The sequence below is a fragment of the Falco biarmicus genome, chromosome 2 (assembly GCF_023638135.1).
Source record: "Falco biarmicus isolate bFalBia1 chromosome 2, bFalBia1.pri, whole genome shotgun sequence".
NCBI classification, from domain to species: domain Eukaryota; kingdom Metazoa; phylum Chordata; class Aves; order Falconiformes; family Falconidae; genus Falco; species Falco biarmicus.
This window is the reverse complement of record NC_079289.1, coordinates 49,939,907-49,958,016: the sequence shown is the minus strand read 5'-3', so window position 1 is coordinate 49,958,016 and position 18,110 is coordinate 49,939,907.

Below are 18,110 nucleotides of genomic sequence, written 5' to 3'. Positions count from 1 at the left end.
GAGCAGATGTATGTGCCCAAAGGAGGCTGTGACCCCATGGAGATCCCACGCTGGAGTAAATTTTCTGTTAAGACATGTGAACTCATGGGGGACCCACACTGAAGCAGTCTGTTCCTAAAGGACAGTACCACATGGAATGAACCCATGTTGGAGCAGTTTTTGAAGAACTGCAGCCCATGGGAAGGACATGTGTTGGAGAAGTTCATGGAAGAATGTATCCCTTTGGAGGGACCCTACACTAGAGCAGGGGAAGAGCATGAGGAAGAAGGAGTGGCAGAGACAACATGTCATGAATCAATCATATCCCCCATTCCCAGTCCCCTCTGCACTGCTCAGGGCAGGGGAAGGAGGCAGATGACTCAGGAGTGAAGCTGATCCTGGAAAGAAGAGGGTGGATAGAATGCGGGTTTAGTTCTTATTTTTTGCTATCTAAAATAAAATCATCCTAATGGTATCTTAAGTACTCTACTCCATAGCTCCTTTATTTTTTTTAATTCTATATTATTGTTCTTGGGTGAACTATCATTAGACAAATTATTACTGTCCATATGTAAATACTGACAGTGCATGTTTCAAATACAGAATTAAGGTATAAGAACACCTGAGAAATATATCTCATGGTTGTTCGTTTGATGTGCTGAACCATCTTCACTTGCTGTAAATCAAGTTCATAAAAGGCTAAGTGGGAATATTTGGATTTCTCTGACTTACAGCTAATACATACTTGCCTTCATCACACCAATGGCTCATGACCAGCTGATAGGCCAAAATGCACGACAAGTCAATCTATTTTTCACATTTATTTTAACATGTTGGCAAGTATAGTCTTATAATTTAAGTATATGACTGAGAATTCAAAAGCATTTTGATACGAAGATTGGTAGATTCCAAACCCCCTTGCTTTCTAACTTCACCAAAGTGGGAAGCTAGGTGCAGCTGGGTAAGGAGTCTGATACAATAAAACTCAGTAACAGCAGACTGTTTACTGCAGCGCCAGTACAGCACTGGGGATAGCTCCACCATAAGTGCTCCAGCATTCTGGCAAGTTTTCAGAGGCTATATACCATAAAGTTATACATGACATTTCCTGGAACTCATTAACATATGCAAATGTATGGTCCACATGCACAGTGATCTTCCCGGTGATCTCTGGGCAGTCAGCAGGGTCTTCTATTGTTGCCATTCTCTTGTATATTTCTTATCTTTATGGTCTTGCACATCTCTGTAAGGTGAGATGATCCAGGCACCTCCTCACCTCACAATGTGGAGCCTCTTCTGTTCAGCTGAGTATCTAGTACTTATGACAGTGTCCTTGTTCTCAAGGCCTTCTTATCTCATAACCACCCCAGAACCATCCTGGACCTCTTTTGTTCAAATAAGTATCTATGGTGCTTAGACATTTTCCTTGTTCTTGGGTGTTAACCGTTTCAATATATCCTCAGCTTTCTACAGAAAAAGTAACAGAAATACATACATGTTTCAATAATGATTTGAGCAGGTATTTAAAGAAGTAGTCTATGCCATACTGTACTGTAAGAGTAAAAATTATGTGAAGGAATTAGAAACAGAGTTCTCTGTGTTACAGTCATCACAGCTTAAATACCAGCGAAAGCCAGCAGAGGGGTTCAGACTGCAACTGAGAAAACTGGAACTGTGGCTGTGGTGGGGGTGCAGGGTATCACTGATGGAGCCCATGGTGGGGTTTGGGTTCAGTACCATGGCAGAGCCTTAGCAGCAAGCCCATGGTGTTCAGCTCAGGAGAGCCATGGCGGGGCATTATAAATATGAAAACAACTTCTAGGTCATAACTATTGTGCAGCAAAAATGTCTAAATATTCAGTTTGAACTTGTATTCTAACAACTTTATTGAAAGACTCGGTATATTTGCCTGATAACATACATCTCAGGTGGTACCATTTTAAATGCCATAACTGATCTAAAACATTTGGAACTGGATATGAAATAAAAAGTTCTTAAGTGGTTGAGAAGATACCAATTTTGGCAGATGTGGAGCTATTCACTATTTATCATTGTACTGAGTGAATGTCACAGAGAATTAGCAGCACCTGTAATTCATGTTATCCGCAATGCAATATTTTTTCATTGTAGCCTGTAATTTCCAGTTGCAGTAGCTAATGTTGCCTTTTGGGTTTTGCTCAATACTAGAAGTAAGGCTCTATCTCTGAAAGCATATGTTAGTCTTTAAAGAGGTGCAAAAACCCCAACCAAGTAAGTAAACAAAAAAACCAAAACTCAAACAAGATAAGGCACTTGCTTCACCATGGCTTATTCCCTGCTTGACTTCATTTTCAATGGACTTCTGATGCTTCAGACTGGGCAAGCACTACAATGTAGCGAAATGTAATATCACAACCACATCAGTAGGATGACAGTTTTACAATGGTAAGGATTTTGCTCACTTTTGGTCATATTTCTGCCACTACAAGCTTAGAACAGCCATTAAGTTAATGGAAGCTCTTGCATTATTCAGAAATGCTTGGAATCACGTTATCATGGACTATTATTCAGCATTTTGTTAGTCTATGGTGTTTTACAGTGCATTAAACCTAGTGTGCCTAGTTGTCCTGCTTCAGTATACATTAAGTCCGTAGAAGGATTATTTGGGAACAAAGGTGCTTTGACAGTATGTGTTTCATCAGCAGGAGAAATGAACTTTACTATTTCTGTTACCAAATAGGAACCTGAGAGTTGTCATCCTATTCCCATCCTGGCTTCTTTGATCTATTTGTACCACTGAAGCAGACGAACACAACTACAGGGAGCATAGGAGGGAAATGTTAAGAACGAAGGAGTCACAAATGGAGCTAATAATATGAAAAAGTAGTTATCTTTTCTTAAAAGATGGGCAAATTGTTAAAAAACAAACCTATTTTCATCATTAAATATTTACTTTTAGAATTAGAATTTAGATCTTCCTATTCCCTTATCCTCATAACTTCCGAACAGGAGTCTGGCTTTTGAAAGCAGAGAGGAAAATAAGGCAGGAAAAATATAACTGATGCAAAAGACCTTTGCCTTTTCTCCCTTCTCACTCTGCAGACCATTTCAGAAGTGGGAAAAGGAGGAAGGGAGCAGTCATATTTCAGTTTTTACCTGTGATGACGGATGATTCAGCAATTAGTACTTTTTCAAAACAATGTACATATGGCAAGAAAAGGAGCAAAGGGATATCTAAAACAGAGCATAGATGGAAATAGATCACATATAAAGAGTATACCTCATTATCTTTTGCTATCTTTACTGTGAAAATAAAGATCTGATTTAACGCAGCCTCTTTCCCCTCCTGTCCTGCACTTCTGGCAGCTACGGGCTGCCACTAATACCAGGGTATTAAACCAAAACCTGTGAGAAGACTTGGTGAAAGGAAAAAAATGAATTGTTGAAGGAGACAAAGTAAGCAGGTGTTACCAAAAATCATAACCAGGAAAACTGTCCAAACCAAATGATAGTTCGGAAAGCCAACTTTGGTTTGTTGCAGCACTGGATGTATGGGGTGTCTTTCCTCCGAAAAGGCACACCAAGCTGCTTGAGGGTACACATTATATACAGTAGAGTACTTGCACATTCATAGCACATTGCATGTTCAGTTTCATTCACTCACAGGATCGGTTACAAGTTTCTCGCTTCTAGCGCAAATGAGCGCACATCCTCAGAGAGCGCTACTGAAGTTTTTTACCAGCTCCACATGCCCCCGAGGCGGGGATTTGCCCTCTCTCAGGGGGCGGGGGGGCCTATTTGAGTTGGAGATCGGGATGTCCCATTACCACAATTACCTTTGTCCTACTTTTGACTAATTTTCTGTGCATTGCAACACCTCATCAGCTTGTCTCCTCTTGCAGCCAGAACTTTCTCACTTGGAGACTTCTTTCTGCATGATTTACATGACGGTGCTCTTATGTGATCTGTTCTTCTTTTTCCAAGGCTGATTCCCTTGATTAGAAGTCCTTTCAGTCATCAGTTTGGATGACTTGAGATGGGGTACTTGAGAGGAAGAGTCGTTTAACGACTTGAGAGGGTGTGTCAGCTTGACCTAAACTTTGTGTATGATCTCGTTAACTAAATCAAGAGTTCAGTAATTCGGTAGTTTAGGCAACACAGTGACACCACATAGTGGAACAGGAGATTGTAATGCTTGTAGGTAGCATCCTAGTTAAAAGAGCCCACTATTGCCACTAGCTGCTTCAAACTGGAGTTTCCTTCTGACTTTCCAGCTGCAGCAGCAGTCTTATGGAACAGGAGGAATTTGTGAGGACAGCATGAGCGAGGGCATAGTGTGAAGTGAAGCTGGGTCAGGGAGTTGGAAAGGAAAGGAATAATACAGAAGGAACATGTTCTAGGCATCAAAACAACATGCTGTGTCATTACTTAGAATATGGCACTTAGGACTGAGTTTTTCAAAGTAAGGTATGTGACTCAGTGACTATGTGATTAGAGAAATTGCATTCCTCTTTCTTTGCAAACAAACATTCATTTTTAATTTTCTTGTAGCAATTAGCAAACAGAACATGTAGACCATGGTTGCTCTTCTCCCCCTTATCTCAATGTAATTGCAAATGACAGGCATTATCCTGATGGCCTATATATAGTGTGGGACCATCTGCCTAATTGATAAACTAATGCCCCTGTATTCAGATGGGAAAGAAGCAAGGAAAAAATAAGGGAAGAACATAAACAGCAATCGTTTTGTAGAAAGACTATGATGAAGTTAGTTCTTTACAGCAATAATTTAAGAACCTTATTTATATGTCATAATTTCCTTTTTAGGAGCCTATTTTAATACTTTGATTTATTTATTTTTTTTAAAGTATCCTTCCTCTTCCAAAGAAAAGCTACTTCAATAAGAAGCTAAGAATGAATATTTGTTACAAAAATTTATACATGAAAAAATGTTATTGCAGAAATTGTTGAAGTTTCTGAATACTCAAGTTACTAGTTGTCCCATTATGTCCTCAATGGCTATAGAAGTCTTCATTTACAGTTGCAGGCCCATGAGTTCCTGAATTTCAGAGTTAACAATGAGTTTGGGACGGAGGGGGAGAGGAAAATTTGGGAATATACAACATGGACAGTCAAACCGTAATTCTGCCCTATCATGAATCCCAGCAATGCTATACTGTCATGAATAATACATATCCCATCTGAATCCAGACTAGATGCAGAGCTTTTTGCCTGTCAGGAAAAAAAAAATGGTACCGATCCAAACCATAGTCTATGAAAACACATAATCTTTATCTAAGTGGAAAAACTGTGTGTTTAGCATACTCAGATTAAAGATATGTTTTATATTTAGAATAAGTAGTTTGTGACTATAATGAAAGTCTAGGAAAGCTACAAACAAGTTTGAAAACAATGTTTTGTTCCAAATGTGACTTAGGATAAATGACTGTTTTGATAACTTATTAAGTGCAGCATTTAAATGTCAGTGTGTTCCCTTTTGAAATGGAATAGAACATTTTGATTGCTCAATTTGAAATTATTTTCTTTTGTGAAATGTAGTTCACATTATACAAAAGATCAGAATTAAACATAATTGATCATCTTTTACCTAAACATGTTCTTTTTTTATTAGCAATAATTATTTTATATACAACTGGGAAATTCCACTAAACTTTGGGGGATTTTATAATTTACCTAGGAAAAAATAGTAATCATAGAATTTTATAAAAACAGGAAAGTTGTTTTCTGTTTGTTTCAAATTTATAAAAAATACTGTCTTAATAACCCAGATCAATTTTTTACAGCTCTTAGACTTTCCACTGTTCAAGGAACACCGTTGAGATTAGTCAGTTGTCCAAGCCTTTGGTCAGAGAATAAGTAAGATCAGTTTCCAAGAGCTACCCAGCAAAATAAAACCACTAAAATACAAATACATCCTCAGGGAACAAGAGTGCTGGCACAAAATCTATCCTGGGGCAATCAACTGCATAAATGTAGCTAAACATGTGCCATCTGTGGAGGAGTTTGTGCAGCAAAATCAGCAACATTTTTCTTACAAAACAATTGCTTTGGGATGTGATTCTATGCAGGTAAATCAGGCTATCTGGAGCTGTTGCCAGCCTGTTATCTTGAAATGTCTGAAATGGTGACTGTATTTTGTGCATCAGAGATTACTGCAGAAGCCATAACACAAAGAAACTTCTCGATCTTTATTCCAGTGTTGAAGTGACTTGTTTACTCCCAAACAGATGGTCGTGAAACCACAGTGTACATCAGCTGATACCTTTATAACCTTAATAAGTAACAGGACGAAACACCAACAGGTTTCTATCTTGTTAACACAGTCAGATGTGCAGTCTACAAAGATACACCACTAACTGCCGAAAGGTATCAAACTACAAGGATACACCAGAAGCACAGCAAACGGATCCATCTGGTTGTCAGAGTCCTGCACTTCCTTGCATTGCTAATAGACACAAAAGGCCTGTGCTTTTCTCTTAAAAGGTTTACTGATCTGTAGCTTTCCTTTCTGTGTATATCTCTTACCTGAAAGCAGCCTTGATTTTTAACCCATTGGAGGCTTTATTTCTCTAGTGTAACACCTGTCTTTGGATTGTTTGAAAATGGGGAGGGGGTGGGTGGGGGTGGGCGTGCATTTTTTTCCCCTGCATTTTTCTTTGCTTTTCCAGGGTTATATAGTATATATGGCTCAACCATGTGTCACAAAAGTTATGGGAAACAGAGTACTCACTTCTTGAATGGGATCTGTTCTCTGAATTACACCAAAACCAAGGATAGTAAGATTTTTGGCATAGGTACACACATAGCTCTGTCAGGAGCTGCCACTGGTTTGGGCAGTGCTGTCAGCCAGCCAGGGAAAATGTCTTGACAGACCCTGGGAAAGGGGAAACAACAGCTTTTTGTGTCACAGTGTGTAGGGGGCACCTGCCACCTCCCCTGTGTGGTCCTAGGGTGCAGCCAGCTGTGGTGATGGGAAAGAAACGTACGCGCAGAACCACAGACATGACCCCAGGCTGAGGGACTGCAGCCACTGCAGACATACCACTCCTCCTGATGAGCACAACACCAAAGGGAAGTTCTGGGATTCTTAGTAGAACCCTTTAGACCCTGCCATTAATGAGGATTTTCTGTATCAGTTAGATAATTCAGGCTTTTAGGCTGTTAAAATATTAACAGGACCACAGTAGATTCATAGCTCCATCTATACGGTGTGTTCCTTGGATCCAGAACAAGATTTGGGGTGTCATGGTTGTGCTTTGGGAATGCATTGAATGCTGCACTGCTTAGAATCAGCCTACAGCCAGCCCAAAGAAACAAAAATGCTGGAATACCTGTGGTGGGGATGCTTAGTCCTCAATTTCACCTGCTTTACTTAACAAAATAACTTCTATTTGTTTGCATTACCTCTTCCTGCAAAGACAGCCCCTGTTGGGCAGCAATGACTGAGGTACAGCAGCCTCTCAAATCTAATAAAACTTATTTGGCTTGATACATAGTCTTGTCCTCTTAAATGTACAAAGCTAAAAGGTTTTAGGAGAAGAAAATGCAAGCAAATTTCTCCACTAGTCTCTGCAAAAGACATGACTAAGGCTACATGTATGCTGTTTACATCGTGCTTGCCTTTTGTCCAAATGCAACCAGCAATCAATGTGACCATTTTGACATACAGCTTTTCTAGCATCCATGCTCATAGAAATGAAGCAGTAAGTATAAAACAATATGCAAATTCTGGCAATGTATATGGCTAAAACTGTCTAAATACCTATTTGTATGATTATTTACTGTAATTGTTTTAAGTCCATTCAAAGGTAATTGAGTCAGACATATTCCAGTATGCTGTAGTCTTCTGCTTAGCTAAGAAGCAGGTACAGCACAGTCTGTGGCAGTGTTGGCTTTCTCCTGTCTCCTTGCCAGTATGTCAGCTCTGAAGGTGCATCACTAAAGACATCTTTTCTCTGACAATTTTGCCAAAAGGTAGCTTTATTATTATTTCTCTTTTTTATTCTTATTAAAATAGGAATAGCAGCAATCAAAATATAAGGAAAACAAATTCTGTCAACTGTGAAAGTAAGATTTCCCTCAAAGGCAAAATCTGCCCCAGAGGAATTCTAAGCACTGAAATTGTGTTAAAATTACTATATGCATCAAGGCGGAATATTTAGTGCTTTTAGCAGTAAAATTGTGTTCCAGAAATAGAGATTTATAGACACGTCCAATTTAAAATGTTTTATATCTTATGAGGCACATCAGCATTATTACCACCAGTGACAAAGTGCTAGATACAAAGTTCTCCTAAAAAGGTAAGTATCAAATCCATAAAATTTTTACTACAGTCACAAGTACTATTGTGATATGTAGCGCATTTGAATGCATGCATCTGATTAAGTGCAATGCTGACATGTCCCTGACCCTAGATGGTACTGTTTGAGTGAGGTGGCCCTGGGAAGCTTCCTGCACACTTAAGATACTCAAAAAGCAAATCATTCTAAAAGAAATTAATAGCAACACTGCTATTTTCTGTCTAATTAATATTACTGAAAAAAATCAGAAACAGTAATGACAGATTTCAGTTCCAATATATTATACCACATCTTCATGACGGCTTCTCCTTAAAAAGTAAAATTTAGGCTGAGATTTAACTTTCATTTATTTATTTATTTATTTATTTATTTATTTATTTTACAAATTGCAACCATCTATGCTTTTAGTTCTGCTAGTCCTGGTATAGTTGCACTTTTGGGGCTTGCTGACATCACTACTTGATTTACCATAAATGCACACAGGGTCTTTATTTTTGTGGTATTACTCAAATGAATCTCTTCTACAAGCCCTGTTATCCCTACTTTGATATTCCTTTGTATGTATTTTGATATAAGTATACCATTAGGATGTGTTCTTTTCTTTTCAGGAAGACAGTTTATTGAAAGAAGGATGTCAGTTTTACACAACCAAAGATGATCCACTAAATGACATGCAGTATATTTTTGTAATTATTTCCATTAGGGTAACATGGCCAGTGTTATGAAATATGCTTTCTCTGCAGAATCTAAGACACTTGCACATGACTGGCAGGTAGGACACAACAGGTAGGAGTTTCCTTCCCCTATAGAAGACCTGTGGTCTTATGGAAAGTGAGCTTTAGGGCATCTCAAATGAGCTGGGAAACTATGTTTACATGACTGAATCAGGTCCCTAAGTGGCTGGTAAGTGACTTTGCTGTCTAGGACTCACCGATCATTTTATTTGGAATTCCAGGGCACAGTTCATTTCCTAAACACCAGTAAGTCATTAACAGTTTGAACACAATAAAAATATACCCAAGTGTCAAGTAGTAGTCAAGCTTCTGAAGATCTTCACAAGGTAGGAAGGTACTGTGTGGGCCTTACAAGAGGTCTGTGCAAGAAAGGCAACAAGTATAATAAAGACCAGTGTCTTCTTTCTACCATCTGCCAAATTGACAGATGTCTTTTTTGGAGATAGTGTTAGAAGTCAGATGAAACATTTGAAGTGGGAGAAAAATAATACATCATATAAATAAAAATTAAGCCCTCAGCGTCTGAGAAAAAAAAAATAATTCCTTGAGTGCAACATTTCCCAGTCACAACTGATTCTGTTAGTGGAGAAGGGGAACATACCTAAAGTCTTTTAGCACTTTAGTCGTCCATAGGAAAAAAAAAACCCACCACAAAAAACTCCTTCATTCATGACAGAAAAACACTGGCATATGCAATTTAAATTTTGTCCCCAAAAAAGCATGATTTTTAATGCAAAAGGAAGGCAGAAAGCAGCTGTAGGATTGTTTAGCATTCCAAACTGTCTTGCCCACTTCTGTTCTAAGTGAATATTTAGTAGTGCAGCTGGCATTGTTACTGATTGAAGAACTCCACTTAGCACATTAAGCATCTTACTTTCCTGGAAAAGTCTTTTACAGCTTCTTACTCAATTTATCCATCATCCAAGCTCAAATTTCTTGGGGTTTTTCTCTTTTTGCCTTTTTCTTTTGTTTTCCCTCCCTTCCCTCCCCAGCCCTTCATCTCCCCTTGCCTTCTCCCTTCTACTTTTCCACCCCCTCCTCTTTCCCTTTTCCCTCCCTTACCCTACCCACCTTCCCTTTCCTCTCTCTTCCCTTCAATTTTTAAGAGGTTTGAATGTTTACTTTCCAAATAACAAAATAACGAATATGTAAAACAAACTTAAGTAAATTATGACCATTAATCTATAGAAAACTTTCCAGTAAACGGAGAAGTCATGTACAATGTTTTAGGGACACAGATATAATTATTAGTGTGCAAACAGAACCTCATTGTTAGAACAAAATCTGAAGTAATACCTACTGTAGATGCAGACTGTACCAAACCCTGCTAATATTTACACATTTGAAAATAAATGATTTTGCTTAGTACGGAGGTAATGATGATGATGGAAGCAGCTAGGCAGGTTACATAAGTCTACAAGAGGCAGCAAAGTCTGGAATTTCAGAAAAATAAATAACTTTTATCAGAAGGTTACTTTTCAAAGTGCATAAGAGGAAAATACTTTTCAAATCTCCATCCAAATATTTTTGTGTACATCCTTAGTTAGTAGTACAAAATACTCTACCTGTTCTGCTGTGTTTACATGCCTAACAGTTCCAGAACGCTGTTCTCTCTTTAGCACTTATTGGAAATATAATTTGTAGTGACACTGAGTCACAAAAATCAGCAACAAAATAAAACTATCAGGGATAGTCCTCTCAACAGGTAAGTGTTCAGTATAGGTAGAATATAGGTACAGTGTGCGCACAATAACCTGCACTTTAATCCTTTAATATCAAAGAGAAGTTACCTCAATTTAAACAGTTTTTATAGATGATTATTACTGTCTAATCATCAGTTTCAGAAATAAATCTTATATTATTACAAATATCATGTATTAATTCCTTTGTGAAGCAGAGACCCAAATGTGGCAGCTACCCCAATACATACATGGTACCCTCTAAATAAAAGGAAAAAAAAGGTTAGAAATGAAAGTTCTCATGTTGATTCCTTTTTAATTTTTTTTCTTTCCTTTTTTATTTTTTTTTTTCTTAAATAGAGTATACTTAGTAAGTTATGCCCTCACCATCCCTGTTTTATTTTGGAAGTCTGCTTGTCATGCTATGCCTAAAGCCATTGTTCCTCTAACTTAAGTATAAAAATGACAAAGGTACCAAAAGGCATCTTGCTAATAAGCTCTTATTGCTGAAGATGATTCAGAGGCAACTTTAAGGCAATGTTTTAAAAAATATTTGGTTACTTAACCAAAACAATGGCCGTATATTACTTTAGTACAGTGCATTTTACTTCAATATTATTCATACATCATAATAATATATTAAACAGATGTATATAGAATCCATTACAATTTTAATATTGAATTTATCTAAAAGCCATTTACAAAAATTAGTTAAGGTATTGTATTTAAACATTAGAGACATTTCTACTATAAATGAGGGGTAGCAAAAGCATTCTTCTCCCAAGAGAAAATAGCAAAGATACTTCTATGCCATCACCTGCACTTCAAACATGATTGCTAAAAAAGCAGATTCTTCACGGGGGACTTGACGTATCTCTTGCAGAATTTGCAGTGCCCAGCTTCTGTATTGTATTTTCTTCTGTGTAATAGTACAATAACAAGCACAATAGGCCTTTGATTTTAGAAATGTTCCTAGGAGCTGCCTTTCAAATACTCTTAATGATTATTAAAAATTTCTCAACCTTAACATAAAAAAGATACATTAATAGATGGTCTACCTATCTTCACAGATAATAGTCTTCTTTCGTAAAGTGGAATTGTGGAATGTAAAAAGTAAGATCAATTGCTACTTTGTTATGAATTATTTTAAGCAGGTCTTGCCTTTCCAAACCCTGCTGGCTGCACTTTTCATTTGTACAGGAACAATTTCATTTTAGTGGTAGGGGTTTATTTTGTGCAAATTCAGAATTTGAATGGTAGTTAGAATCTACCAATTAATCAGAATGGAAATACAAAAACATCAACATGTTTAATCTTCCTTCATGGATGCATTTTCTGTTTATTTAGTTTGTTGGTCGCTTAATTTGGGGGTGGTGGTATGTGTGCATGTCTTTTCTGGGTGCATTTTATGAATCATCTTCATTGGACAATCAATTCCAGTCTCTGTGAGGTAGAAAATAGGACTTCCTTTCTGAGAAAAGTGGAATATCAGTTATGACTTCTCTCTAGACTACACAGCTATGTGCTTCTGAATACAAAATTCTAATCTAAAATCCATTTGTTATGTTAGTAAGTCTATGCTTAAATTGGTATAACAGTACCAAATGCTGCACTTTCTCAGAGGTAAAAGATTCTAGTGACAAGTGTATTTTGCTTCAGGACGAGACTGGAATGCAAACAATTTAAAGTCCTTATTTTCTTGTATTACTGTTTTGTTTTCTTTTGTTTCATTTTTCATTTTGGCCAAGTTTGTGGGTGTAATTTCTGTAGTCACGTTGAAAAACCAATAGTGTAACAAATGAAATATTTTTTTTCTTATATGTAGAAGGGATTTCCATTGCACTTTGGGAAGTTATTTTGTATAATAGTTTGAAACTAGAAAGTAGAACAATAAATATAGGATTCAAAGTTTGCTTTTCACTAGCTAACGTACTCAGTAAATCAGAACTCTCCTCCACAATCTCTTTTAAACTATTTCCTTTCACAACTGCCTTCTTCCAGCCTATTTTCATGTCTGAGCCCTTTTCAGACAATGCACAGTAATGTCACTTAAGACAGAATATTTTATAATAAATACTTGCCTGTGATTTTTTGTTTGTTTGCTTGGTTTTTTGTTTTGTTTTGTTTTTTTTTAAATGGTAAACCTCTGAAATTCCTCAAAGTTAGATTGGCTATCCCATCTTTTTCTTAGTAAAATACCCTAATGTCTGGATTTTGGGGTCATAGAAAGGTAATGAATATAGATCAGATAGAAAAATACTGGTACATGGAGGAATACAGAAGTGTCACATGGTCACAAAACTTTTTGTGGAGATATAGATGGAAGTTGAATTTCCCTTTAATCAGTTTCAATAATTAAGTGGTTTAAATATGATCATTAAACTTATTTAGAAGTGTTATCTCACATAAATAAATCTAAAGCAGCCTTACGCTATACTACAGATATTTTGTACCAGAAATGGCAGTTTTGACACTAACGCATAGATTTTCAGATGAAATGACAGGTCATAAATAATTTTTCCTTTGTCACATTAGTACAGTGAAAACTAGAGGAAGTTATAAAACTCAAGAGATTTTATAATTTAGAAAGATGAATGCATATTTTTTAAATGCAATTTTTATCTATCTGGAGAAATAAAAATAAATCACTGTTTTCCTCATTTTAAAAGTTATATAAAAAATTCAAAAATAAAAAAGTAAGAGGTTTGTTGAAAAATACAGTCTCTACTAATTGCTGGGAAAATACAATCAGTCCTAATTGCTGGATTCTGACAGTTGTTTTTTTTTTAGGCCTAGCTCTGTAACAGGCTATTGTCAGAGACAGTCACTTAAGATAAGTGGGCTATGACTGGGAAAGATAGATAGGCATCTCCAGGAGGCAATCACATCATCCTATCACATCACATCACATCTGACCTCTAAATTTGATCAGATGACTCACTCTCAAAGGCATTTCCTTTGACTAGGCATGGATGAATAATTTGGTTTTAGGGACTTAAGTAAAAATCAGGTAAAATAATCATGCCCTTAGACTGACATCATATGTGAAGTTTAGACGCTTAAAACATGAAAAATAAGTATAATATTAAATCAAAGCGTTAGCTAGTAAATTGCTTTTGCTTATATAGTACTTGGAATAGGTTGAATTTTACCTAAGGAATTTCTACTTGCTTACTGCCTACTCAAAATTTAAAGTATGCCATTTAATTCTCCTACTGAGGAAAAAAAATACCTTGCTTTGAGCAGACAAAATTTTATAGATTTCACACATTCACTGACATTCATATGTACACCTTGATTTCCAATGGTACTCGGTGCTGTAGAGCCCAATAACCAGCCGAGGAAAAAAAAATTTGCTTGTACTGATATGGAGAAATAGTGTGAAATGGTGACAATGGACACCGACTGTGATTGTATATGTCTGCTCAAGGAATGTGGGTATGGTGACTAGTCATGGGTGCGGTGTCTGGTCACATAGGCACACAGCTCTGAGGAGACAATTACAGTTTTGAGGAGATGCCTGCCCTTCTTCCTCTAACAAAGGGGAGACGGGGAGACGCCTGCCCTTCTTCCTCTAACAAAGGGGCTATTTAAAAGAGAATGAGAAAAGGATGAGAGACATGCCAATGCTATCTAGAGGGAGGGAGTGCTAAGTCTCCTTGCTGGAGAAGATCGGATGGTCACAAGGACATGAATCACCTTTCCTTGCTGAAGAAGATCGGATGGTCACAAGAACATGAATCACCTACAAACCTGCAAGACCACCACATTCCAGGAAATGGACTGATAAGCTGATTAACATACGAAGCGGGGTTTAGGTAACGAATATGTATAGGCATTAATTGAATATTCATTTGTTTTATTGCATAAATGTGAGATGGTTCGTCACTTCGGGCATGCACGCTTGTGGAGGAGCGATCCCCCGTGCACCTGCGCGCAATAAACATACCTACTTTGTAACTTTCGAGTTATAGTCTAATTCCGCACGTCAGTACCGGGTCAAGTCTTTAGTTCTACTCTGCATGCTTTCTATGGACTAGCATTGTAGTCAGCCAGTAGAGCATGTTCCTTGAACAAAATCCTCAACTGGCATACAGATACTGTGATTCCTGTGTTTGTTTCAACATACTTTTAAATCTCAGATAGACCAGAAAGAAATATCAAAGAAATCTTATTTAGAAAATTCGTATTTTTCAAATACTAGAACGACCACTTCAGGTGTATGAGCAGAACAGCATTAACGAGGTCTGTTCTTAACGTGTAATCTTAAATTAGATTAGGAATCTGCAGCCTCTGTAATCCTGATCTGACACCTAGATTTGGAAATCGTGATAGCTACATATCAACCATCATTGTCTTCCAGCCTTTACCTCCCTGTAATTGTGAACTAAATAGAATTAATCAGAAAATTAGGGAAGAAAATTTGTACTGGACCAATATTAGTGTACTGTGGTTTATTCTGTTTATTGAAATAGTGGCAGCTTCTTTATAAAAATTTTCTGACATTTATGAATCTGTGCTTACCACTAAATAAGCAAAACAATTAACTAAATGTGATGTATTTGACTTCAAAGTGTTCGTATGAAAAATTTCTCATCATCCAAATTATAATCACAGTTTTTAATCTTATTGGCATTTACTCTAGTCCAGATCAAGATTATCCATTCCATTTAAACAACTGTCTAAAAACTTGCGTTGTTTTCTTAACATTCTGTTTACTTGAGTGGTTGTTGCTGGGGATTTCTTTTGGTTTTGTTTTATTCGCTGCTGTTTTGCTCTTTTTATTTTAGTGATTTTCCTTCGGATGTAAAATAACAAAAATACCTCAAAGATAACATTTTTCAATAATGGCTGCAGCTTCATTATAGAACAATTTACAAAAGCAATTATTGAAACAAGTCTGATGCCATTGTATTTTAAAAGATTTTTTTTTTTTTTTTTTGTGTGTATGTGTTGCTAAGAATATTAGCATGAACATTTCTTTTTGGTCATTTTTCAGACTTCTTTCTCTTCCTTTGAGAAAATTGGCTGCTTAAATTTATTATTAGTCCTTCTATTATTAAGGTTCAATTCTGAACCTACAGACAAGCTCTGTCATTGAAGCAACTAACTGGATAGGAATCTGCCAGTATTCTGATTTTGGCTGGGATAGAATTAATTTTGTTCCTAGTAGCTGGTAGAATGCTGTATTTTGGATTTAGAATGAGAATAATGTTGATAACACACTGATGTTTCAGTTGTCGCTGAACAGTGTTTACACTAAATCAAAGACTCCAGCTTGCCATACTGCTCTGCCAATGAGGAAGCTGGGTGGGGGGCACAACCCAGAAGTTGAGTGGAGACAAGCTGGGACAGCTGACCTAAACTAGCCAAAGAATATGGCATACATCCATACCATATGACATCATGCTTAGTCTATAAAATAGGGAGAAAGCTGGCTGAGGGCCACTGCTCAGGAACCAGCTGGGTATTGGTTGGCCGGTGGTGAGCAATTGCGTTGTGTATCACTTGTTTTGTATATTCTAATTCTTTTATCATTATTATTATTATTTTCTCTTCCTTTTCTGTTCTATTAAACTGTCTTTATCTCAACCCATGAATGGCTGTGTGGCGTTCAGCTGCCTGCTGGGTTATGCCATGACAATCAGAGAAGGAGGGTTGAGTAATGTGGAAAGGCAGATAGGAAGTAAGATGAGTTGAAGGCTCATAGCTCTGCTGCCTAGTATTTCAGGTATTCTTTCAGGTGTGTGACAGAACTGAATCTGTGTCTCTGTACTTCTTTGTACTACATTTGAAGCAAACCTTGCTATGAGGAGGGATTCTCATGAAGAAGCAAAATTAATATAGAGTTTCAGATGAACACACCTCATTTCAGACATTGTCTTTTTCCTCCTGAACAATTTTTTTTTTTTTTAACAATGTTAATGCCCTGATGACCAAACAGCATTCTTTGCTGCTGGTTCCACCTGTAGCGTTAATGGTGCTGGCAGCATTTGCTTCACTGTTCCAGATGCAGCTGCAGAACCAAAAGGAGAAGGAGAAAATAATAATAATAAAAAAAACCCCAACAACACAAAAAAAACCCCAACAACAACAAACCACCAAAAAACCCCTCAACAAACAAGCCCTCAAGTGTTAGATCTATCAGAAGAGTTAGCTAGGATCACCAATCCTGCAAATCATCCCATTAGATCTATGCATATTGCAAGAATTAAACAACTTACTGTGTACTTTCTAACACTGGGGATTTCACCCTCTGAGCCTTGCCTTTTGAAACTGAAGGTGTTCATCTCTGCTGTAGCCGTAAGATGCCTCTGTCACTGATCCTCTCAGCAGGTAAGTGGGATTGCAAGCATTCACAGATACAGCCCTGGGATATCTCGATGATCTTAAAGGTCTTTTCCAACCTAAACGATTCTATGATTCTGTGTTACTGTGATCATGGTTAGTAGTACTCTGACCTCATCCATGCCAATGTGTCCATATTGATATTTGTGCTGAGTGGGAGATGACTATTAGCAGAGAGCTTGTTACTACAGAGAGAAATATCTCTGAAGACATGCACATCTTAATATACTGTGTGTCAGTCCACAAGCCCTATAAATACTTTAGCAGAGTACTTTTGAATGTTTAGTGCAGATATTGACAAACAAAATTCTAGCTGTTCATATTAATAAATATCTCAGGGAGTTGTCCTTCACCCTGGAAAATAAAATCAGAAACTAATGTGTTATCCAATAACTGTCAGCAGTTTATCTACATCGTTCTTTAGTGAATGTAGATAAGCTAAGAAAGTACCTATCCTGAATTTCTGTGTGGGAAATCAGGGACTTTGTATGATATTTCTATATTAGGCTTGTACCAGAAGGAATCTTTTTGCAACTGAAAGCAACAGAATGTATAAATATTCTAATTAGATATCTAAGTTTAGGACAGCTATCTTGACAGTACAGATGTGTGACTGAGTCATTTTAAACTCTAAGTGTTCACTGCTGTTAAATCTATACACTTATTCCTACTTTCATAACTAATCAAGTTGACATTTCATGTTCAAGCCTTACGCAGATCTGAAATCTAGCTGCTGACTCCTTCAAAAGTGTAATAGCTGTTTGTGTGGTGAAATACTGCAATGGGATAAAAGATGTTCTTGCTGCATGCCATGTTACCAGAACTGAAATGATCACCTAACAAACACAACAGGAATACAGAGTTAAAATGCAGAACTTTTTTAACATTTGCATAGAATATTAGTTGAAATAAAGCTTTTTAGACAAGAAAGTCATTCACATATATATATATTAAAAAAAAGTAGTTTGATTGGCACTACAACAGTTTGTTTTCATTCTTGCTGAACTGGCATAAAATATCATCATGAAATGGATTAATACCTGGTGTGTCATGGTTTAACCTCAGTCAGC